We start from the raw sequence: 27,430 nt of genomic DNA, 5'->3' as shown, positions 1-27,430 counted from the left end.
TTTAAACATGACCCCCTTTACTAATAAACGCTGTATAAGCTTTGAATAGTTATAGTGTTTTGTCTTCTTCAATCCAATTAAAAATGTAACTTGTGTGACAGGAACAAAACACTGTATAACTATTCAAAGCTTATACAACGTTTATTAGTAAGGGGAGACTACTTTAGTATTTTCATACTTTTTTATTAACAAGCCAAAATTTCCACGCCAAAAAATAACCTTAATGCTACTTGTGGCTTAAGGTACAAAGTTGGAAGCCGGCTACATGAAGCGGCGGCAGGCGACTTGACGTTGCGACACTACTGGTGTAACACTTATAGGTATAAGAGAGTGTTAAATTAAAAGAATTAGGAAAATAGGTAAAGTATATTATTGGGAATAGAAGTCGTGGTTCGTCGTTCACAATGTGTGACCGTGTGGTGCCTATGTAGGTATACTGAAGACTGCAGGTAGATAAGACTTGAGTACAGGTGGTAAGGTTCCGGTAGGTAGGTTGTAGATAGATAGGTTGCAAGTAGACTGGATAAGGACAGGTACAACCGTCAGCAGGTAGGTTGTAGGCAGGTAGATATCAGGTAGATCTCGCAGCGGCCGCAGAGACCGGAGAGGTGAGCTCTTAAAAATGTGTAGTACATTTCTACGTATACATTACATCACCATATTGCATTTATATTTTATTAAATACAAATTATAAACGCAAAAAGAGAATTTATTAATTTTTAATAGTTCGTCTACACGATGCAATCCGCTCTCAGAAGAAATATGTTAAAGTCAAAAAAAAAACAAAATCAGTTTGGGCGTCACAGCCACCATTAGACAATATCATTAAATTAGACAATATCAAATATAAAACCTCATTGGTATGTTTTACAACATACAAAATCGTTACACTGGTTTGTATGTATTTCTATAAAATACCCTCCCCAGCTAGCGATACTTATTCATAGAAATACATAGAAACCAGTAGTGTCGCGACGACACGTCGTCTGCTGCCGCTTCATGTCGCCGGCTTAAAACTTGTGCCTATATTCTATAATAATAATTAACATCTATACCATGACATTTTAATCCCGATATTAAAAACGTTTATAAGACAATTTATAAGTCTGTTATATTATCACATGAGCTTAAATGTATTGCAGAACTTATAGAATATAGAAAACCGGCGTGAAACAGCGCTTGCGCTGTGTTTCGCTGAGTGAGTGAGTTTACCGGAGGCCCAATCCCCTACCCTATTCGCATTCCTACCCTCCCCTATTCCCTTCCCTTCCCTACCCTCCCCTATTACCCTATTCCCTCTTAAAAGGCCGGCAACGCACATGTAGCTCTTCTGATGCTGCGAGTGTCCATGGTCGACGGAAGTTGCTTTCCATCAGGTGACCCGTTTACCGCCTTATTTCATAAAAATAAAAAATAAATCCTTTGTGAAAAATGTGTTTGTGCGCAAAGTTTAACGCTGATTAGTTTACAGAATATTTTACCTAAGAAAGGCTTAGCTAAAGTTAACTTTACACCTAGCTCATTAATAAGTCATTAGTAATTGCCATATTCCACCGCGTCAGGCCTAGGGCGTCAGGCGTCAGGCGTCAGGTTGATGTTCATTCTGACGAAGCTGACGTGTCTTGATGAATGTAATTAACATCACTAAGGAAGATGAGCTAAAGTATAATAATATGCTTATCATAACATTCAACACAAGCTCGGCTTTCATAAGAAAATATGCATATTTTCTTAATCGCTACTTATATAATAATGTGCTTACATTAACTTCTTGTGATAAAGTATTAAAATACGATGTGTGAATAAAATTTCGGTTTATGTCTGAAACTTATATTATGTTATTTAACCTACATAATGAAGGCAAGTTTTTGGTGTATTTTTAGCCGCTTTGAAGTTAACTTCAGTGAGCAAAAAGTTTATTATTAATAAATGATTCTGGGTATTATTTCAACTTTTTTTATGAAATAAGGGGGCAAACGAGCAAACGGGTCACGGGTGGAAAGCAACTTCCGTCGCCCATGGACACTCGCAGCATCAGAAAAGCTGCAAGTGCGTTGCCGGCCTTTTAAGAGAGAAAAGGGTAATAGGGGAGGGTAGGAAAGGGAAGGGAAGGGAATAGGGGAGGGTAGGGAAGGGAAGGGAATAGGGGAGGGTAGGGAAGGGAATAGAGTAGGGGGTTGGGCCTCTGGTAAACTCACTCACTCGGCGAAACACAGCGCAAGCGCTGTTTCACGCTGGTTTTCTGTGAGAACGTGGTATTTCTCCGGTCGAGCCGGCCCATTCGTGCCGCAGCATGGCTCTTCCACCTAAGAACTTTTCGTCTTATGAAGCTAATTCAACTTTTTAGTACCATTTACATAGCATAAACGCAACTTGCATTTATATATACGTATTGTAGAGGTATAATAATATAATTTATACTGCACTCATCACATAATAGCCATGACCCTATTTCTATATACAGGTAAAGCAGGTGGAGAGGCCTCGATACGGAGGCGGAACTTAGCAGGAGAGACAAGAGCAGTGTGACTATAGTGAGCTATTGTGTGCCAACGACAACGGAATAGTTGTCTAACTATTGTTGTTTCAATAATTGTTGTTTCAATAACTGATTAATATAATTAGCAATTCAATTTAATATGCACCCGTAATGTTCGTTGAAATGTTTGCATTTAATTGAGTTTGAAAATGTTTTCTCGTTTTAAAGCGTGCGGAATTAAACGGTTTGAAAACAGCATTAATCAGAAAAAAAAGTTTATATTATACGAGCTTTCGCCCGCGGCTTCGATCGCGTTAAGAAGTATTATTATATATAAACTTTCATCACCTATTTGAACCCCTTGAGGTTGGAATTTATCAAAATCCTTTCTTAGCGGATGCCTACGTTATAATATACATATATACATCTACCTGCATGCCAAATTTCAGCCCGATCCGTCCAGTGGTTTGGGCTGTGCGTTGATAGATCACTATGTCAATCAGTCAGTCACCTTTGAGTTTTATATATACAGATTAATATTATATTTAATATTATATGCAGCTTTCTGTTCTTGCAATGCTTTAGTAAATTTTAGCATATATTCTAGTTTAGAAGCAAATATGTGAGCGGAAATAGTTCAATAGTAATGAATTGAAGTAGTCGTGGGTTCTACAGACTCTTTTACATTCTAATGCCCGAATACTGGAACGTCTTTCAAATATTTAAATGCTGCTTAAATTTTTGAGTACCACTTATACGAAAAAATTCGTATTCTCCAACGCAAATTTTAAGTAGCAGTTAGTTTTAAGTGGACCTCCAAATAAGTTGTACTCGGTTTGCACATGAGCACCACTTAACTAAAAAATTCGTATACTCGATGGTTACTCAACTTTTTTTAGCTGTCAAATGATCTCTCAAACTGATTTAAGCGTCGCTTGCGTTTAAGAGTGGTCAAGAGGTCTCCTAAATCTATAATTACGGTGAAAAGTGTGTGTATAAACTTAAAATAATGTCTTTATCGTCGCTATCTAGTCTTTCCGACCATGAAGGGCCGGCCGATGTTACTTTTACTCACTTTTTAACTAATTCTAAGAGCATATCTTTTTCCGAGCTTGTATAATTACAGCCGCGTTTCTTTTTTGTCTCCACTAATATATTATGTAGAAATTTATTTTTGTTCAACAAAATGTTTTCAAATTAATGTTAAAATCCAAGTTAGATCGCGCCTTCTCAGATGTCAGTTGTCACTTCACAGTTGTCAGTTGTCACTCAAAACACCGTTCCATTCTATGTATGGTTGTTGTAAACATTAAAGCCGAGTTCGGATATTCTATTGTAATTAACCGGAAAATAATATTTAAAATTGTCATGTCTTAAATTATTTTAAAAATGTTTAATAACAACAAATAGTAAACGGCATTAAAAGATTTTTAGTAAACTTTTATTTTGTACAATCAAGTTAGATCTGCCGTAAAATGAAACACATGAAATGTTGCCATGATGTAAATATTTGACGGCTACTCACAGGGCCACTTACGTGAGTATCATAAGAAATCGTCTGAGTGGCGTTTGTGTATAACACTTAAATATGGGAGACGCTTACATTTAAATGCCCTTTAGCTGATTGATACATTTGAGTGCCGTTCCAGTATTCGGCCGTAAGTCATTCATTCATTATTCATTATAGCTAGATTTTTTTCTGCAGAAAGTGTCAATAAGTTAAACACTCAAATAATAATAAAATAAAAATAAAAGTTTTAATTTTAAGTCAAGATTGTAGTTAATTATTGTAATAGGGATGCTGACAAGGTCAAAGATTAGCGAATTTTGTTAATAAAATAAAGAAATCACGGTAAAAAATAAGTGTTTCCAAAATTTCAGCTTCATAGCATTTGTATTTTTTTGTTATGCGCCTTTAAAGTTGGATATTCAAGTCGAATTTTTTTTCAATTAAATTTCTTAATATTTGTATACAATTCGATAACTTATGCAATTAAAAGCAACTTTTGTTATGAAACCACTTTCATAAACGCAATATTTAATATACCTGTCGAACAAAGTTGTCTCCCGATGCGTACAAACTACGAAAGACTGACGTCAGTCTTTCGTAGCACTTTGTATGGAGCGTTTCGTACAGGTCTTTTTTATGAGATATTTGAATTGTAATATCTTGGTGAATTTTTAAGCTATCAGAGTCATTCTTTCAACGATGTTCTTATTTTTTAAGTGTCCTTCAATTACCGATAAGAAAAAAAAATAGTCATCATGCCTATTGGGGTAACCCGTTGTAATTAACTTTAATAAATAAATAAATAAATTCTTGCAAAAAATAGATACTAAAAGACCATTTAAATTCCATCTAATATGCATTTAAAACACTACTTAAACTATAAACGGTTTAAGCGTCGTTTAAAATGCATCCGATCGCTTACTATTCCAACGTAATTGATTTTAAAACACCTACCGTTTTTGCAGGAAATTGCGCGCTCAGAAGTGCGAATGTGAACAATTACAGGGTGATTGAAAAACGCCACGAGCCGCACGCGAGCCGCATTGCGCCCTCGATCACGCACCCTGTATATAACTACTCTCATTCCCAGTTAGTTTACCTCTTACGTACCCTTCATGACAATGGCGTAAGAGTCAATTTCGTAGAGACTCGAAGGTAAATTAACAGTGAACTGACTGTACCGTTTCTACCCCGTACGGTATATAACTATTCTTGTCCATTCACAGTTAGATTACCTTCAATACAGCCTTTATGCCAATAATATAAGGGTCATTTTCATACATACTCAAATTTAAATTAACAGTAAACATACCGCTACAGCTGTTAACTACAATGAGGATTTTCTACTTCCGCTATCCTACTACAACAATCATTATTTTTATAATGTTCTCGTTACGCTTAAAATTTGGTAGGATTTTATTATAAAACCTTTGTAAAATATTTAGTTTATATTATATTAAACAGTACTTCTTGAGCAAATAGCATTCGATAGTTTTGACAACGATGTTAAATTTTAAAATATACAAAAACTTTCAAAATCATAAAAAGACTCCTTAATTCCAAGGTGTCCAAGCTGTTTGAAACACTATGGCAGTCAAAAATTCGAGCGGCCCTTCGTTGGATACGATCCAGAGGGAGCAGTTGGTATTTTGGCGCCCCTGCCCAGAAATGAGAATAATATTCCATATTATGAGGCTGAACCTGCGCCTTGTAGAGTTGTAGGCGTTGGTCCGGACTGAAATACTGTATCGCTCTGTGAAGTAAAATCATATGAGGAAATAAAAATACTGCGGAAACCTCACATTTTTTCAGGATAAAAGTGTCCTATGTACTTTCCTGTTCAGAGTATCTTTATACCAAATTTCAGCAAAATCGGTTACGCGGTTTGGGCGTGAAGAGGGCTACCTCTTCACGCCCAAACCGCGTAAGTGTGTCTGTCTGCTAAGACAGACACACTTTCGCATTTACAATATTACTATGGATTTAACTTTAACATGACTGTTATAAACCAGGTTAAAGTTTATAAATGGCCACAAACACTGGCCCTGACAACACGTGTATTAGCCGACGAGTGGATTAACACATCAGTTAGTTTTAACCGCCACATTTTTACCTGTGCAGAGTTAGCTGTGGAATTATCGAGGGATTTTAGAGGACTTTGTGAAACTTCTGTTTAAATAATATTTAAAAGTGTAAAACGATTTACTGGTCAAGCACAAATTGGTCTATTTAGAGATACGTTAATGATATTGCAACTTCAGAAATTAACGTTATTTTGGAGTTAAAGCTGGAAATGGGATGACTCAAACCTCCCGATTCCATACAAAATTTCAAGCAAAATTCTTAAGTAAGCTGGATAATCTTGGGGCATCGCGCATCATGTGAGTGATTGAGACTTTCATTAGGATAACTCTCCCGGTTCGAACCTGTACCCTTTCGCGTAGCGCAAGCGGGTCACTAGCCCACGGGGCTCTATATTTGAATATTAAATACTAGAATTAATTATCACACTTTTGATTAAAATTCAATTGTGCGGCCAATGGTCAACAAAATGTTAATTACGGATGAAAAATATGTTTATTATGATAATTGCTTTTATGGTTTCATATTCATATATTTGTGAAATTTGTCCGCTCGTGAATTTTGTGTGATAGATTTAACCGACTGGTAAATATAATATGAATTAATTTCATCTGCAGCTAAAATCATTGACTACAGTTTATAATTTCCATTAAAATAATACACGTACAATAATTAAAGACACGAGTACTAACCACGTAACTTACAATTTGAAAACTGTTTTTTGCATAAACGAAGGCTTTAGGACCGGGGAAATAATTTGAAATGAAAATTTGTAGTCTATGTATAGCTCGATGATAAAGTAGGTAAGTTACAAGGCTTGTTTAAATTTTAAGGGAAAAAATTAGTAAATGTTCTTATGTTGTAAAATGTTAGTTACCGGCTTCTTCCACTCATGTCTTTTATTTTAAAAATACAATATAGTCTATTATTGGCTCTCACAACGGTTTTGGCGCCGGTTTTCAATTTAATTGAAATCAGGCCAAATTACTATTCAAACGCGAGCTATTCTATATAAGACTAGCTGTTGCCCGCGACTTCGTCCGCGTCAGTAACGTGATAGCAATGTGATAACAAAGATAATAAAAAAGAGAAAAAATTTCCCCTTTTTAATGTTCACTACCTAAATAGCAAAAATGGGAACTCATTACAAAGACTTTGAAGCCTGTCTGTCTGTCCGTCTCCAGGCTGTATTTCAAGAACTGCGCTAGCTAGATAGTTGGAACAAATAAGGTTTTCTATCGCCGCTATAGCAATAAATACTAAAAACAAAATAAAGAAAGTATTTGAAGGAGGCTCCCATACAACAAATGCCTTAAGAGGGCGACTAACCCCAAAAATCAAACATCGTCCTTCTCTCTTCACACTCACGCCCGTCTTTCATATGCCAGGTGAAAAAGAACGACGCGGATTTATCGCCAAATTAGTTTTTTCTCAATAACTCGATAATTATACAACATTTTAAAAATCCGCTCGGTCGATCTCTCAATGATGGAATTTTATATAATGTGTTAAAATATTAACTTAGTTACACCTTACTACATCAGCTGTCTACCAAAAAAAGTCCCGTCAAAATCGCTCCAGCCATTTCAGAGATTAGCCGGAACAAACAGACAGACAGACAGACAGATAGACAAAATTTTTTTTAAATATTGTTTTGGTGTATGTAGCATATATACATTCATATGCATGTAGTAAAAAACAGTTCTTTCCATATTACAAACAGACACTCCAATTTATTTATATGTATAGATGTAGAGATGTATGTGTAGATATTCGAACAACTGAAAAGTCGACAATTCGGATGAAATATTATGCTAACATTAGTTTTCATCGCGAGAAATACTGGGTGTTAGGGTTAACACCGTTAGCCTTAAAACCATCAAAATAAATTATGAGCCCGTCAAAATGAACAACTTTTTCTATGAGAACAATGCTGGAAACTCAAAAAAATCCGCCGTCATACCCATACAAATTGGCGATCCGGGAACAATGTTGACCCTAACAACCTGTATATGAATTTTTGCATGTTGATGTTGTGAGCAATATACAGTCATCAATAAACATACGGTATGCACTACGGGAGTACCGACAGAGATTAAAACGAAAAAGCATTATGCAACACTAGATGTCGCCTGCAACTCCGTTGCGCCAAAACTCATTTATCGCGCGGGAACCGTACATTTTTTCGGAATAAAAAGTATCATAGGATTACACAGGGAAAGGTCCTGGGACTCTAAAGTATCTCCATACCAAACAGCAAAATCGTTTCAGCGGTTTGTTCGAGAAGAGGTAATAGACAGACAGACAAACTTTCGCATCCATACTGATATTATAAATGCGAAATGTGTATGTATGTCTGTCTGTTACCTCGACTTCCCGCTCAAACCGCTGAATCGATTCTGCTGAAATTTGGTATAGATAATATACTTTGAGTCCCGGGGAAGGACCTAATATTATGATATGGTGAAATATAAAAGTGTAACTAACTAATTGTAATAAGTAACTGTAAAATGTTGTATTTTGACGTCAAAAAGTGTTGTAAAACCTATTTTGAATAAACGAATTTGACTTTGACTTTGATGCTTTTTGTTCCGGATAAAAAATGTACGATCCCCGCGCGATAAAGCAATTTTAGCGCAACAGGGTTGCGGGCATCATCTAGATTCTAGTTCATTATGGATATGGATTTTCGCCTGGCCGTGAAAGAACGGGGGATATTAATTGTTCTTCTTTTAAGATGTGCCGATATTCTTCTCTAATACACGTAATAAAATTACACATTTTTAGGGTTCATATTCAGACTGCAACGCGACGCGTAGATGCATTTATAAATTTGTATGGATTTGATAGACTTCAATTGCGTGGGACGTCTTGCGAATCTGTCAAATCGATACTTTAAAAATGCATCTACGCACCGCTTTGCGGTCTGAATTGACCCTAATATATAACATGAACATTTTCCATATCTGTACAATACATTTCCATATATTTTGTACAATACAAAATTGTAATCAGAGAGTGACTCCAACAATCTCAACGGTCATTTGTGACGCGTCGTCACCCGATGCGTCACACTCGCGATGATGCGTCACATGTGACACGGGCGTCACAAAAGGTCGCCCAAATCCGAGCAGATTATTTATTGTCTAATGCCCAGTGGCGGAACATCTTTCATCGCAAGTTTTCCTTTCATTTATTTGTGTCATTTCTGTCCTACGTAATAAACTATTGTAGGATCTTAATTAAGAAAATTAATGTCACAATGGAATCTGGAGAAAACATAAAATTATAGCATTAAATAAAAATAAGGCCTTAAAATGGTCACAAATAATGATAGTTGCCAGGGTTTTGAAAAGTTTGCTTGTGTAGAAATGCCCAATACAAGATGCAAAAAAAGTGATAATACTTTAAGGTCGTACGGCCAAATTGTTTATGATTGCATTGCTCAACGCTGCTACTTTTACAGTAAACTCTATTTAAAATACACATACGAACCCTAATGTATTATCATTAATCACTCTGTTTTGATACAGCCTATATACAATAGGTGTTAAACAAACAACACGAACCACTCCGCCGCTATATTGTCGGAGCCAACAATATCGAAGTCGGTGCGTTGTTTGTCTTTTATTTTCGTATCTGTCGATGGGGTCGAGGCGCCGAGGTCGCAGATCCGTTTTCGAGCCACAAAAATATTTTCAGAAGTAAATAAGTGAAAGCAAATAAGCTTTTGCTTTTTAGGGTTCCGTACCCAAAGGGTAAAAACGGGACCCTATTACTGAAACTTCGAAGTCTGTCCGTCTGTCTGTCTGTCTCCAGGCTATATATCTCTAGAACCGCTATAGCTCGACTTCTGAAATTTTCACAGATTATGTGTTTCTGGTGTCGCTACAACAACAAATACTAAAAACAAAATAAAGTTAATATTTAAGTGGGGCTCCCATAGAACTAACGTATTTTTTTGCCTTTATAGCTCGTAATCCTTAACGGCAAAATGTAGACACTTGAAATTTTCACAAAATCCTCAATTGTAATATGTTTACTTAAATATTTAATAATAAAATGAAAGAAAAACAAATAATTAAGGGGGCTCCCATACAAAAAACACCATTATAATTTATATTCCTACTTTCGCTCTATAACGGTACGGAACCCTTCGTGCGCGAGTCCGACTCGTACTTGGCCGATTATTTATCTAGAACTGTATCACGAAGTATTTATTTGACTGATACTGGTATCCCAATTCCTAACCTTCTTTCTATGATTTTTTCTTTATCTGTCGTGTGACTTTTTCAATGCCAAGTCAAAGACAAGCAGACGTTGAATTGTTTATGATTTACACATGTTAATCAGTAAGAGGTTTGTTTTAATTATACAGTTAACTACCTAGCTAACTGAACGAGCCCGATTCTTTGGGTGAAACGAAAACAAATTTACTATTATAAGTTATTCGCAATTGATACTGTATCCAACAAATAACTTTTCTGATATATCCGACAAAAACAGCGACATAATAATATTATAAACTGTCTTGTGTCTACTGCGGTAAATGTAAAGAATATAGCTGTACCTACCCCTCTTAATACGTACCTATCTAAACTTCATTCCTCAAAGTAAATTCACGTTTAAAGTACAGTAATCACTATAAAAGTTACAATAAAATGGTACCCGGCAAAGTACAGGTACAAAAAGTTTACAGGAACAATACAGCATTATCATATTTACAGTGTATTTTACAGCTCAACTGTAAAACTGTACTAAAACTGTAGTAAAACTGTATCGGGTGTAAAACTCTTTTAGCCCTGAAGGGGGCGAATCAACGGGAATCAATTTCACCCCTTTTACGGTTTACGATGGTATTAATGGGGGCACAATGTATTTTGATTGGGTTGTAATATCAACAGGTGCCGAGCTCACCGTTAAAAGTGACTGATCGAAAATCGAGCAATGTAAACCATTCCATAATACCTTTAATTATTATTTTTGTGGTAAACGATGTCCGCAATCTGTCATTTATTGATTTAAATTTCTTTAAAGAAGAGTTTGACAGAAAATATATGGGTTTAAAGTAGATAATTAATCATTCATTAATTATTTACCCCTCTGATTGTGCCCGTGAGTGAAAGCAGATGTTTACCGACAAAACTTTTAGAATCGACCTCCAGTCTTCGAGTAGAGACAGAAGATTTTGCGTTGTGCCAAAATTTGGTTATCGCGCGGAAACCGTACATTTTCCAGAATAAAACCTTTCCCGGGATTCAAAGTATCTTCATACCAAATTTCAACTAAATCGGTCTACTAATTTGGACGTGAGGAGGTATTATTAATACGAAAGTCTATCTGATTTTCGCATTAATAATATTGTTTTGAATGGACTTCATGTTATGGCGGACCTACGTATTTTGGTCGCGTTACGTCAAACCCAGTCGATAGATCACGATTTACATTATGTTGACATAATCTGATCAAATGACGTAGGTCCGTCAACTGCCTATGAATCAATTTCTTAGATGATACAAATATTCTGAGAGTAATCCCCTCGAATTCTACAAGTAATCAAATTTGGGAACTCTCCGTACTTCCTCCGTCGTGGATCGATAACAGAATCGATTTTAAATTCAATAATTGCCAGCCCTAAGAGATAAAAGACAAATAAAATAGACTGAACACTTTAGGCTGGTAAAAGTTTATACGTTGGGATTGTTATAGAATGGAACGATTCGTGCGGCATATAATTACTAATAATATTAATGCAAAGGTATGTCTGTATGTAACCTCTTCAAGCTTAAACAGCTCAACCGATCTTTTTTTTTATGAAATAAAGGGGGCAAACGAGCAAATGGGTCACCTGATGGAAAGCAACTTCCGTCGCCCATGGACACTCGCAGCATCAGAAGAGCTGCAAGTGCGTTGCCGGCCTTTTCAGAGGGCACAAGGTTATAGGGGAGGGTAAGGAAGGAAAGGGAAGGGAATAGGAGAGGGTAGAGAAGGGAAGGGAATAGGGGATTGTAAGGAAGGGAATAGGGGAGGATAGGGAAGGGAATAGGGTAGGGGATTGGGCCTCCGGTAAACTCACTCACTCGGCGAAACACAGCGCAAGCGCTGTTTCACGCCGGTTTTCTGTGAGAACGTGGTATTTCTCCAGTCGAGCCGGCCCATTCGTGCCGAAGCATGGCTCTCCCACGTATAAATCTTAGTAAGTTATAGATTATAGGGTAATGAAATAGAAGAAACAAAAGAATCGCAACATGATTTTGGTCAATACATTTTTCTCACATCCGGGCGGAAAACGTAAACTTTCGTCCCGCTGCGCTTACCGATGTTGACGTTTTTCGCCTCCGTCGAGGAGAAAAATAGCATACGCACCATGGGCAGTAAATAAGAAAGCCTTAGATTACAGTCATGTTTGTTGATTACATGTGATCTGAGACATTTCTTATTTTCCTGCCCTAGGTGCGTAATGTACTATTGCGCATTGTACTAGAAATAATATATATATTTTTTTATTAAATAAGGGGGCAAACGAGCAAACGGGTCACCTGATGGTAAGCAACTACCGTCGCCCATGGACACTCGCAACATCAGAAGAGCTGGAAGGTGCGTTGCCGGCCTTTTAAGAGAGAATACGCTCTTTTCTTGAAGGTTTGCAGGTCGTATCGGTCTGGAAATACTACTGGTGACAGTTCATTCCAGAGTTTTACAGTGCGCGGCAGAAAGTTACGCGAAAAACGCACTGTGGAAGACTGCCACTCATCAAGGTGATGAGGATGGTATGTTTTTCGCGTGGGACGATAGCGAAAAGTTGCAGGTGGTATGATTCCGAACAATTCCTCAGAGCACTCCCCGTGATACAACCGATAGAGGATGCAGAGTGAAGCTACATCTCGGCGTAATTCCAGGGGGTCCAAGCTGTTTGAAACACTATGGCAGTCAACAATTCGAGCAGCCCTTCGTTGGATACGATCCAGAGGGAGCAGTTGGTATTTTGGCGCCCCTGCCCAGAGATGAGAACAATATTCCATATGAGGCCGAACCTGCGCCTTGTAGAGTTGTAGGCGTTGGTCCGGACTGAAGTACTGTCTCGCTCTGTTAAGTACACCAAGCTTCTTCGAGGCTAATTTGGCCTTACCCTCAAGATGATATCGGAACTGGACTTCGGTCGATATGTTGACGCCAAGTATCTCAATGCTAGGGGAGATTTAGTTTTGATATTTGAGTTACAAGTACATGCTAGTGCCGATAAAAATATATTATGTTATATACAGGGTAACAACACAAAATCAAAATCAAAAATATTTTTATTCAGAGTAATTTTTTTACAAAAACTTTACCGAACGTCGATACTACGGTGCCTACCACCGGTTCGGGAACTAACCCGGCGAGAAGAACCGGCGTAACAAACTCGCACGGGGCCATCTTTTACTAAAAAGATGGAAAATTACAATTTAAAACATATACAGTACAACACGGTCACATTAACCTGACGCACCACTGGAATGTACATTAAAGCATCGTAATGACATCATCAAACTGATAATACTTTAGGGCAACAAAATGATAATATTTTAGGGCAGTTTATAGTCTGTATGTGTCCCTAACATACAGTTGACTATTAAAGTACCAGCACTAAATGATATTTCTTTTGTGATTTCATGAGTTTGCCCAAGTTAAAGTTTTGTAATAAAGTTAAACTTCCTTATATCCATTAGCTATCAGTTTGCCTTCTATGTCTCTGGTAAAAGATGACGTTAATAATTTATATTCATGGTTTGGGTGACGTACTTATTGACGTCACAGTCTCATGAACAACAGTAATAACTGAGTGCCAAACCTTTGATTATTAAAGTTAAATACTAATTAAATGTATCTACATGTTAATTTTTAGGTAAGACCGCACTACACGACGCGACGCGACACTTCAAGTGCTATAGAACTGCCGCGGCCGTTCTACAAACGTGTCGCGTACTCGCGTCGTGTCGTAGTGTGTTCTCGCCTTTAATAATTAAATTAGGATTTGATGTTAAGATGACATACATATGACAAAACATGGAAGTTTTGGCCTCTCGGTTGAATCATTGGCATTGGTTACTAATTTTCATAAAGTAGTGTTCAAAAATACTGTAATACTAATAACAATGTTTTGCCCAATGTCAAGCCGGAAATCAATATTTTCCGTCGCTGCAAAAAGCGTGTTTAATATAAGTTCGCTGAAAACTACTCTGTCACTTGGATCCTAAATATTAACTCGGCAACTTCCAGCGAGACTTGTAAAATTGGAAAAGTTCCTTCACAAAAAAATCCAACACGGAGTGTAGTTCTTAATTAAGTTGCAGTAATTTTGTTGCTGATTGGATCCAGCAAACTACTGCAGGGTACTTTTGGTACTTTGCGGTAATTATTTGCATTATTAAGGAAACGAAAAACTCGGCCGTAACATAAAGTCGCGTTCACATTAGACGTAACATCACAGTAGTGTGTATGTGTTTACAATGCGTGACATTATTAAGTAATAATATTATTTTTCTTTATACAGGGTGTAACAAAAATAAGTGATAATACTTTAGGGTGTGTATGTGTTCCTTATAGAGAGTTCACTGTGAAAGTAGCAGCGCTGAAGGACCAAATTTTTTTCTCACTTTTGTATGGGCAAGCGCCCGAACGTCACGAGTTTCCCCATACAAAAGTGAAAAAAAATTTGGTCTTTCAGCGCTGCTACTTTCACAGTGATATCTCTATAAGGAACACATACCCACCCTAAAGTATTATCACTTATTTTTGTTACACCTTGTATAGAACGAGCTTTTGCCCGCGGCTTCGTTCGCGTTAAGAAGTATTATTATATACAAACTTTCATCCCCTATTTGAACCCCTTGGGGTTGGAATTTATCAAAAACCTTTCTTAGCGGATGCCTACGTCATAACATCTATCATACCAAATTTCAGTCCGATTCGTCCAGTGGTTTGGGCTGTGCGTTGATAGATCACTATGTCAATCAGTCAGTCAGTCACCTTTGAGTTTTATATATATAGATATACATGGAGTTTACTTTAAAAGTGTCAGTGCCGAAAGAGTATATTTTTTAATTATTGAAACATAAAAGCCAAAAACTCATTCAACGCCTTTATAGTGAATTAAATAACTGCCTTTACGAGTATTAATGAACAGTCAACGTACATAGTATCTAGTCTGGCAAAAATATCCCCTTCTAGCTACTAACTAGGTAGCCTAACTTTTTTGCTGTTTTTATGAAATTTACAACTAATTTGTTCGTGAAATAAAAGAGTATCTGAATATTGGAACAATAACAAATTAAAACTTGTTAAATTTAATTTAGGATAAGGAAATTCAAAAGCTTCATAAAGTAATTTCAATACTCAGCTGCTCTTATATTCGGAGTCAATTCCTGTAAAGGCTAACACGAATAGCAAACTTTGAATTAATTTTATGGTATTTTAGTCGAAGACGTCAAATCTAACTAATTATAAAATTTGGCGATTGTTTAGCGAAGCGTAGATCCGTCTCGACATCAAAGCTATAAATTAAGGTGAAACGAAATTAATTAAAATAATTAATTATAAACTTGGGTCCGGCCGACAGTTCGAAACTACGTGATATTTTTCATTTCTTTTGACAAACTTTTGTTTTAATTTAAATGACTCTATACCCTAAGCTCAGGTATAAATATTTCAGAAATTATTTAACTTATAGGTACTCGCTTATTATGATATACAAATAATATATATTTTATCTCTACAGACACAGCTTCTTAAATATTTTTTCGGAATAGTCTTTTAGGTACATCATCTGTTATTTACGTAGATTTTAAAAATATATTTAGAAAGTTTTGCGTCCGACTCTCAGGATACGCATTTCCGGTACGTCCATTCAACCAAATGCCAGGTAAGTTCCAATAATAATTTACGAGAATATTCGTATATACGTTTGGATGTAAGGTGTCCATTATATTTAATTACGTTTAGAAGTAATTTGCCCTCAACTTTAGGTGTTAATTAAAATGAAACAGAGTAAAAATCTGTCACTTTAAAGTTTAGAGTATCTGTAGTTGCTCCTCGCAAACGGGCCACTGGCGACTGCGTCACTATTATCTGTATAGGAACAGTCGCGGTTGTCGATCGCTCGTCTGCGCTGGTCTAATTACTCGGCGATCTGAGCTGTAATTTATAGGACAGGAGCCCGACTACCTAAGACCTTTGAGATGCTCTGATGAAACTTTTGTGACGAGCTCCTCGTGTATAATGAACCACCTCGTCTTTGTTAGTTACACTGTAAAAGATATAAAAATATTTCAAGGAAAGTCTACTATCTTAGATAAGGTGACATTTTGAACAGAGCACAGGCTGTAAGCATTATTTCATTTAACCTAATAGTAATGTCTTCTGGTAAAAAAAAAACTTCTTATTGACTGTGACCGACTCAAGACCAGCTACGCAGGAGTATTTTTTGCCCAAGTGCACTAAAATAGCTCTTTCTTTCTCTTCTACTTGTAGCCTAATCTTAATCATAAAAGAATGTACTAGTACTTCAAAAACGAATTTAGCTTCCGTAGTTGCGGGAAATATTTGAATAATTAAAGCAATTGGTCCACACTAACGTTTTTCCACTTAGTGTGACCCATTTGCGTCGGTGTTACCGCGCACTAATGAGCCCCGCACCTGTAGCTCCTCACGTAATACCGACATTAAACTAATCAACGATTGTATTGCACTTTCAACAAACGATACAAACGCAACTGTTTTGCTATTAATGAGTATTAGAATAATGACCGTCTTCTAGTCAGGGCCTGCCAGAACTTCGTAATTTTATACAAGCTGAAGGTTTTTCTATACATGTCACCCAGAGATAAGAATAACCAGTAACTATGGAGTTTGGAGTGCGGTTAGTTTAGGAGATAACAAGCGGTGAAGGTCTAACTTTCGATAAAGTATATTATAATGTTTTCTTCTTCTCTTATTTTATCTTTATCTACTACACAAGAAGAATGAAGATACACATTAAATTTATGGATATTATTAAATGCACATCAGAATAATTTTTCAGCACATTACCTTAACTTCGCTAATTAACTGAATGCATACCAGAAAAACTAATGCTGATCAAAAAAAACAATTGATTAACTGAACATGTCCTTCAAAAAAAACTTAAACATCATACAAAACGAGACGACCTTTATAACCGAATTCACACCAAAAATATAGTTCATACATCGGATATATTATTTGTAAAACTAAAATTTAAATTGTTTATCAAAAATACTAACGTGCACTCTGAATTGGACAATTTACTTCTAAAAACGATATCGAAAGGCGCACCACAATAAAATCAATTCTAATATTATCAAAACAAGTCTACAAATTGACAAATCGTGCAACTAAAATATTTTTAACCTAACTTTATTTTCTTTTTGTTTCTCTGTTTTACTGAAAAACATGTTGGGGCCTACTCATCTAACGCCGCACTCACTCCTTTGCGCTCGCTCTTTACTCTTTAGCGACCACAGATATATCTTGATCTATTTCTGTGTTAGCGACAAAGATTTTTGGTAATTATGATGAGATAATAATATGGTGAAAGATTTTATCATTCCAAAACTATATAATTCAAGGTTTCTTGATAAAAATTAAGAAAAATTATCAAAATTCACTACTGTATTGTGATTGTATGGGTTAATAAATTTATTATTGATTCTTGTTAAATAATTAATAGCAGTGTTGGCCCAATACGACTTGATTGGGTTAGGTTAGATGGCTAATGTGATGGATGTAGCTCCCGCCTTAGCCATCGTGGTTATTTTTTGTGAACCACCCAGAAGTAGGAGCCCCGCTTAGCGGGGCTGCGTCGACTCATAATAATTGAAGGCAGTTGTTTTTTTCTTTTTTTTTCTTTATTAGCTTGTCAACCCCTAGAGTGCAATTCCTAAGCCGGAGGCTTAATTATTTTGCAATATTATATCGGTAAGGAACCCTTTGTGCGCGAATCCGACTCGCTCTTTGCCGATTGTTTATTATTATTGTTTATAAACTGAGTTACCATTCACTGTGCCAAAGTTTAGTCCATGTTAAGTTAGCACTTGATGATTTTTATGTGTTCTTAATTATATGAACATAACAGATTAAATTGGGTTTTATTTAGAATAAACGATGTTCCTAAAAGTAATGTAGGTGATGGTTTTCCTTTAAAAAGTTGTAGTATATTTGTTGAACTAAGGAATTGTTAGATATACTATTTTAATAATAGTTATTCGTTCAGTAAAACAGTTTCGCAAATAACTTTAAATAGTATGCTGAATTCGCATTATTTAGGGTGCATAATTAGTGTGCAAGTCAGTATTTTTGCTGAAACTTTCAAATATTTTGATCGAGAAAAGGGAATATACAGATATTAATTTAAATACATGCCTTAAATTTATAGCTCGCCGCCTGCAGTGTTGGGCTGCATATTCCACTCACTTATGAGGTGTTGCAATGCATTTTTAAATTAGCTATTTAATACCTCGATCGTGGGAATCGCAGACACAATAGTATATATTTTCAAGTGTAATACGACAGCCGGGTGCCGCTTGGGGAATGATTTGTTAATAATAGCTCATTTAAAAAAGCATTGCAACACCTCGTGAGTCGTGACGTTCTAATATGCACTGACCCTACTTATAAAAACATCCAACTATATTAACGTCTGAAACGTTATAGCTATACAAAGTTTTGTTCTAGTCTGTCAAGCGATTCATACAAACATATCAGCCAAAAACACTGTATGAGTCAGCTTAACTCAACCTGCGGCCCGCGACATTAAGACCAAAACATGCGTATGAATAAAAGGTTGAGTACTATTGGTATAAGTATAACGTATAATATTATACACATTATGAATATTTTTATCAGCAAGAGGCCGAACTCTTTAACACGTATTTCTACAGACAGCTGTTAGGGTCTACAAGACCAGCTGTCTTTTACCCCGAATCCCGAATCCCGCAGCATCCCGGACCGGTGTGATTTATGGCGGGAAGGATGAACAATGGACGGGATTTAATGGCAGACCGCCCTTCTGAGGTTTGTCAAGGAAATCTTTGAGGGAACACCACGTTATGGGCGTAGATTTCAAGATTTTATCAATTTCTTATTACAGCCTACGTTAGAGATTCCTGCAGTAGTTTCAATTTTATTAACTGACTTCCAAAAACGAGGAGGTTATACGTTCGGCTGTGTTTTTTTTTTATGTATGTTCAACGATTACTCCGCCGTTTGTGAACCGATTATCAAAATTTTTGTTTTGTTATATTAGGTTTCACTCCAATTTTGTCCCATTTTCACAAAAGTGGTGACCTGATGATAGAATCCATGTGTAATCTAGTACCCGTCTTCAAAATAATGAAGATTGTGTACAGAAATAGTTGAGGTTTAGGAGAATTATGCCTAAGGCACTTCAAAGAGTACGAATTATACAATTATTTAATACTTTTTTGTTCATTTAAATAAATAATTATTTTTTTTTACCCTGGAAGTCGGTTTTAATTTTTTGTTAAAAATAATTATGCAATACCAATAGTCTTAAAGTTGTGCCTTTACATTCAAATGTCCCTAAAAGTGTATGTTAACATTTAAATGTTCTATTACTATACTTTTACCATCTTAGTTCTTACTAATAAGGATTTAGATACTTAGGCAGCATAGAACTATTCCAAGTCCGTTGTATTTGTTTAACATATCAAAAAGTATTGTTAAAGTAAAATGTCAATTATATTTTTAAAATCCCGCGCCTTCTTTATATGCTTCATGGTAATTATTAATCTATGATCATAACTTGTAACTTATCTGTGACTTTACTCTATGATCATATTTCCTGTGTGCTTCCCACAAAAACGCTCTCTCTGTGTCCGCCATACTTTTTGTCAAGTTCATTAGACGCTAAGTTATGCTAAATAAATGTTAATTAAATCTCTCCGTGTTTTTGTCCACATGTTAACATGGTAGCAGAGCGTGGTTCGTAAAAGTGGACAAAAATAAGAGCCGCCCCAACCTGCCGTATAAAGTTTCAAGAAAAAGTAAAAGTGGCGAGTATAACCTCACTTTCGGTTACCGCGCTCGCAAGTGAGTTTTCTTTACATTTTAGCTATTGAATGTTAATGAAATACAAATATGGCTGGAAATAATTCAATGATGTCGATCGAGAAGTTAACTGGCCGTGACAATTGGTCAAGTTGGAGTTTTGCGGTCAAAGCATACTTGCAACACGAGGACTTGTATAGTTGCATTATAAAAGAACCAGACGCTGCAGATCCTTAATCAGTTAAACAAGACGTCAAAGCCAAGAGTAAGTTAATATTATTGGTAGACCCAATTTTATATGTACACATTCAAGAAGCCGAAAATGCAAAACAGGTATGGGAAAATTTAGCAAAAGCATTTGAGGACAGCGGTCTGACCCGAAAAGTGGGTTTATTAAAAGAACTCATTAACACTAATTTAGAAAATAGTATGTCTGTCGAAGACTATGTGAATAAGATAATGTCAGCCGCACATAAGTTAAGGAATATAAAATTCCATGTGGACGACGAATGGTTGGGCACTTTAATGCTGGCAGGTTTGCCAGACATATATAGGCCGATGATAATGGGCTTAGAAAGTTCTGGTATGAAGATTAGTGCTGATTTAGTGAAAAATAAATTGCTACAGGAAGTAAAGACATCAGACACTACCGCACTTTATACAAACTCAAAAATTTATCAGTCCAAAACGTCCAAAAGTAACAAGAAAGGTCCAAGATGTTTTCATTGTAACAAATACGGACATTTGAGTAAAAATTGTTGGCATAAAAAGTCAAATGAGAATAATAAAAATACAGCTACTAAAAATACAAGCTATGTTGCAGCTTTTTCAGCTTCTACAACAAACAACAGCTATGAGTCATGGTATGTAGACTCCGGCGCTTCCATGCACATGGTAAATTGTCAAAATATGCTTCAAAATGAAAAGACAACTTCTACGAAGACAATAAAGGTAGCAAATGACAAGTTATTATCAGTACAGAGTGCAGGACAGTTGATTTTGGAAGTTTGCAATGACAAAGGTCAGTATAATAAAATTATGTTTCAAGATGTATTATATGTACCTGAGCTGGCAACAAATTTAATATCTGTCAGTCAGATTATTAAGAATGGAGGACAAGTAAAATTTAACAGTAAAGGCTGTATTATTTTGAATAAAAATAATGTGGTTGTTGCCACCGCAAGCTTAATCAACAATATGTACAAGTTAAATGTGAAATGTGAACAGGCATATATTTCAGATGTTGATGAGCAGGATATTTATACATGGCATCAACGCATGGGCCATTTAAATTTCCAAGATTTGACTAAAGTAGTTGAAAATGCTGAAGGTGTAAAAATATCTAAGAAAGACAATAAATTAACCTGTATTACTTGTTTAGAAAGGAAACAGAGACGCTTGCCATTTAAACAAAGTGTTTCCAAAACTACAAAACTCTTAGAATTGGTGCATTCCGATATTTGTGGCCCGATGGAAACAAGATCCCTAGGAGGTGCAAGATATTTTATGACATTTATTGACGATTACTCTAAAAAGGTATTTATATACTTTTTACATAACAAATCTGATGCTTTAGAGAAATTTAAAGAGTTTAAGAATCAAGTAGAGAAACAACTAGAATGTCATATAAAATGCCTTCGCTCTGATAATGGCCTTGAATATATCAACTCCAGCTTCTCTGAGTTTCTTAAAAGTCAAGGAATAATACATCAAACTACCAATCCATACACTCCCCAACAAAACGGAGTGTCTGAACGAATGAATCAAACATTAGTACAGAAAGCAAAGTGTTTGTTAATTAATGCAAACTTACCCAAGATGTACTGGGCGGAGTCCATTCACACTGCTACTTATCTTATCAACAGGACACCAACAAGGTCACTGAACTACAAGACTCCACAAGAAATTTGGACAGGAAGGAAACCAAATTTACAACACCTAAGGGTGTTTGGCTGTGAAGCCATGATACATCTTCCCAAAGAGAAAAGAAGAAAGTGGGACCCCATGGCACAAAAAGCTATATTTATTGGATACTGTGAGTATACAAAAGGTTACAGATTTTTATTACCAGGATCCAGAACTGTAATAAAAAGTAAAGATGCTGTTTTTCTAGAATCAACAATTAATAGAAATTATGTTCCGGTGGATTTGACAAAAGACAGTTCTACATGTGATTCATCATCTGAAACAAATGATGGGCAATCACCTGAAGTCTCTGAAGCGATTGATTCGCTACAATCCACAAACACAGATTGTTTCACTGAAACAGATGATTCTACAAATGATTACTCACCAAATGAAAAGTTTATAACACCATCTCCGAAAAATATTACTTTTAGACCTAGAAACAAAAATGTTATTTCAAAACTTGATTATGGACAAAGTTACTTGTGTTCTAATGAATATGTTACTGTTCCATTCAATTTTAATGAAGCAATTGCTTCCCAAGATTCTGAAAAATGGAAAATATCAATTGAAAAAGAACTTCAAGCTCACCATCGTAATGGAACTTGGACAATGATAGAAAAGCCCCCGAATGCCAAGCTGATTGGATGCAAATGGGTTTTCCGCATAAAAGATGATCCTACAGGTCCTATATACAAAGCTCGTCTGTGTGCAAAGGGTTATGCTCAACAGAAAGGAATTAATTATGAGGAAACCTTTTCACCGACAGTAAGATACGATTCCATTCGATTATTAATATCTATTGCAGCTCAAGAAAAATTAGAAATTATCCAATTTGATGCCTTCTTGTATGGACAACTGAATGAATATATACTGATGGAGCCACCTGAGGGACTGGACTGCGAGCCAAACAAGGTATGTAAACTTATTAAATCCTTGTACGGACTAAAGCAATCGCCCAGGTGTTGGAATCAGAAATTTGACTCAGCCCTTAAGAAATTTGGATTTGAGAAATGTAATGCAGATCAATGTGTGTATATTGCACAAATAAAAGGACTCACTTGTTATCTATGTCTGTATGTAGATGACGGGCTATTAATATGTAGAGATAAATCAGTGATAATGGAAGTGATTAATGATCTTCAATCTAATTTTGATCTAAAAGTAAATCCTCATTTAAGAAATTTCATTGGTATGCAAATTGAGAGACATGAAAAAGGAATTTTTATTCATCAAACAAATTATATCAACAGTTTACTAAAGAAATTTAATATGCAAAATGCTAATTCCAATAGTATTCTTGCTGATCCGCATGAAAAACTCCAGAAGGCGGAAGACAGACCTAAAAAGGATTATCCGTATCGAGAAGCAGTTGGATCTCTGATACATGCAGCAACAGTAAGCCGACCCGATCTCATGTTTGCAGTGAGTCAGGTAAGCCGATACTTACACTCATATGATGACTCGCACTGGAATGCTGTAATGAAAATATTTAAATATCTTAAAGACACAAAGGATTATGGATTGAATTATAAATCTGATGCAGAGTATACAGAATTAATTGGATATAGCGATGCTGATTTTGCTAATGATATAGAGACAAGGAGATCCATAACCGGCTATGTCTTTATGAAAAACGAAGCAGCTGTCACTTGGTCAACACAACGGCAACAAACTGTGGCATTGTCGACCACCGAATCAGAATTTATGGCCTTGTGTGCAGCGACCAAAGAGGCTATTTGGCTAAGACAGTTACTTAGTGATATTTCAGAATTTAAACAGAACTCTGTGTGTACTCGTATCAATATTGACAATCAGAGTGCTATTAGTGTGGTTAAAAATAGTGAATTTCATAAAAGGTGCAAACATATAGATATTAAGTATAATTTTGTTAAAGAGAAGTACCATGACAAAATAATAAGTTTAAACTATGTACACAGTTCAAATCAATATGCTGATATTTTAACCAAAGCTTTGCCTAAAGATAAATTTAAATATATGAGACATAAAATTGGTATGTTAAAGTTGGTAAGTTAAGAAAAACTTTCCTAATATGTCTGTTAAGTTTATTTTTGTTTATAATAAGTTTGTTGTAACTTGTAACTGTCTTGAAATTGTTAAAATAGAAGGCTCGAATTTGGGAGGAGTGTTAAAGTAAAATGTCAATTATATTTTTAAAATCCCGCGCCTTCTTTATATGCTTCATGGTAATTATTAATCTATGATCATAACTTGTAACTTATCTGTGACTTTACTCTATGATCATATTTCCTGTGTGCTTCCCACAAAAACGCTCTCTCTGTGTCCGCCATACTTTTTGTCAAGTTCATTAGACGCTAAGTTATGCTAAATAAATGTTAATTAAATCTCTCCGTGTTTTTGTCCACATGTTAACAAGTATACATTGTTTAGTATTTCTAATGCTGAAGGAGGATAATGCCGAGGACAGACAGACGGACAGACATCGAAGTCTCAGTAATAGGGTTCCGTTTTTAACCTTTGGGTACGGAACCCTAAAAAAGACGTAAGTATTACATGTAATGATATGATTTCACATGTCACCGTAACAAGAATTTTCATGTCACTTAACGATGTTAATTTAGTCATATAAGTTTCCAGTTTGTCACAAATGTGCGATGGTTGGGCGCTCAGATATTCCATTAATATCAATAAGCAGCCGTTGGATCGGAATAAAATTTGACCCGGCTCCCGGGCGTCACGAATTAACGTGACAGCCGCCGTCAATGATTTCACGTGGCCCGAGTCACGGTGTCATACAGTATTGTAACTCTGCCGTATTTCTGAAAGAAAAAAGGGTCAATTCAGACCGCAACGCGACGCGTAGATGCATTTCTAAATTTATATGGATTTGACAGATTCGCAAGACGTCTCACGCAATTGAAATCTGTCAAATACATACAAATTTGTGCTGCGCCGCACCTCACCTGCGTCGCGTTGCGGTCTGAATTGACCCTAAGCGTTAGTTCAAACCGCAACGCGACGCGTAGATACATTTCTAAATTTGTATGGAATTGGCAGATTTCAACTACGTGAGACGTCTTGCAAATCTGTCAATTCAATACAAATTTAGAAATGCATCTACGCGTCAGATTGCGTTCTGAATTGACCCTTACCTGTCATTTTGAAAACTAGCTTCAATGTTAAGCTATGTTTTGAAGTATAATTATTTTTAAGTAATTAAGTATTATTTAAAAGCTTAGATACGTATTTGGGAAACATTGATAAGGAGACATTTAATTTTTCATACTGAATAAATACCTACCTACTAGTAGGTGTTAGTTTCACACCATGCACCGGCCACCGCACCACCGCACCGTCTGTGCGGCACACTCGCGACTTTTGCATCCCGAGCGCAAGTCAAGGTGGCGCGGGCGCTTCGTTCATTTGTTTAAAGTTAGAATACTGTACGAGTATACTAGTTACTACCGTCACCGAGTGCCTACCTACGCCCTACAGTGACTACTGCCCCATCCCCTCCTGCATCGTGGCTTGAGCTGATTTAATAATTAAATTGTTTATTCTGTAAACGAAAGTGACGCCCCGTGTTAAATTGACGTCAATTTCGCAAGGTCGGTAATTGTTTTACTGGGATCATTTATAATGAAGGAAAATTTGAATATCGTATACAATAATTAAATATTTCGAGCCCGTCAAATTATTAGATGACGTCATGACGCCCGCAACTCCGTTGCGCCAAAAGTCTTTTATCGCGCGGGAACCGCACATTATTCTGGCACAAAAAGTATCCTATGTCCTTTCCCGGGACTCAAAATATCTCTGTGTCAAATTTCAGCAAAATTAGTTCAGCGGTTTGGGCGTGAAGAGGTAACAGACAGACAGACAGATAGACACACTTTCGCATTTATAATAAAATTAGTATGGAAGTATAGATACGGGAACAATGTATATTTATTTATAGATAAACCCCCTTACTAATAATAAACATTGTATAAGCTTTGAATAGTTATACAGTGGTTTGTTCCTGTCACACAAGTGACATTTTGAATTGGATTGAAGAAGACAAACACTGTATAACTATCCAAAGCTTATACAACGTTTATTAGTAAGGGGGTATGTATATTGTATAAGTATATACTATTATTACGGGAACCGTATTTTTTCCGGCGAAAAAACCCCGGTACGTAATTGGTAGAGTAAATGTTACGTGTGGTATCGGAGCACATTTCTCAGCCAAGTCATTATCCGGATCCGCAATCAATGTGGAACGGCGCCGTAACCGAATACATTGTTACACGAAACCGATCCTACAATGTTGTTGGTAAATGATCAATATCAAAGTAGCGAGCTGTATAGTTGTAAGAAGCCACAATATGTTAGTACATGACTGTTTGCTTGCTACTTTGTTGCGTTGAAATAATTTTATCACGGAGCAGTACATTGTGCGAGATAAAACTTTCGTAATATTATGTCCTTTCTTAAGATTCACGATGAATAACTTCCCACGGAATAGGCTTGATGACTATTTTTTTTTCTTATTGGTAATTGACAGACCCTTAAAAAATAGAAACATAGATGTAAAAAAGAATGAAAAGACTGACGTCACTCTTTCGTAGTTTGTACGCATCGGGAGAGAACTTTATTCGACAGGTATATTAAATATTGCGTTTATGAAAGTGGTTTCATAACAAAAGTTGCTTTTAATTGCATAAGTTATCAAATGGTATACAAATATTAAGAAATTTAATTGAAAAAAAATCGACTTGATTATCTAACTTTGAAGGCGCATAACAAAAAAAAAATACTATCGAGCTGTAATTTTGGGAACACTCGCTAATCTTTGACCTTGTCATCATCCCTATTGTATCGATCTCTATGTCGATTGACAGTCATTTACAACCAAGTGCAAATCGAACGAACCTACGGGTTCTGTACTCCGAAATTATAATTCAGCTTTACGACGCAGTACTTTTAGGTAAATATTATATGATCTGGGGGGTGAGTCAAGATCTTTTCTTTATCGCTTCTTTATAGAATCATTCCATATAAAATTTATGTAATTTACATTAGAGGAGTCGAACGTCAACTTCATATTATTAACGAACGCTTATGTCAATGCCAAACATTTTGATTGCGATTCTACAACGAAGCGATAACGAAAAATCTTGGCTAAAAGGCCTGATCTCAAGTTTATATGAATATTTTATATTGCGCTTTAAAACCCGAGCTAAAATATGAATATAATATTGCAAACTAATGCTATTACGAGGCCAATATCTGTTGAACAACGTGAAAAGCCGAGAGTCTGACCCCCGCGTTAGTTATTGCGATAAGTGGCGTATCTCGCGGGACCCGATATCCGGGGGGGCTGACCCCCTGACCCGTGACCCCCGCGACCCACTTTGACCCCC

The 27,430-nt window shown here is 36.2% G+C and overlaps 1 long non-coding RNA gene across 1 annotated transcript; it reads right to left on the bottom strand.

The window, feature by feature from the left end:
• Positions 1 to 5,147: 5,147 nt before the first annotated feature.
• LOC121728864 lies at positions 5,148 to 12,535 on the bottom strand. Its single transcript, XR_006035879.1, has 3 exons — positions 12,337 to 12,535; positions 10,089 to 10,094; positions 5,148 to 5,160 (listed from the first exon to the last, which is right to left on the bottom strand). It is a non-coding gene; the product is annotated as an uncharacterized LOC121728864 (long non-coding RNA).
• Between the last annotated feature and the right edge of the window lie 14,895 nt (positions 12,536 to 27,430).

The sequence above is a fragment of the Aricia agestis genome, chromosome 7 (genome assembly GCF_905147365.1).
Source record: "Aricia agestis chromosome 7, ilAriAges1.1, whole genome shotgun sequence".
NCBI classification, from domain to species: Eukaryota; Metazoa; Arthropoda; class Insecta; order Lepidoptera; family Lycaenidae; genus Aricia; species Aricia agestis.
This window is presented reverse-complemented; position numbering and strand designations above follow the sequence as displayed.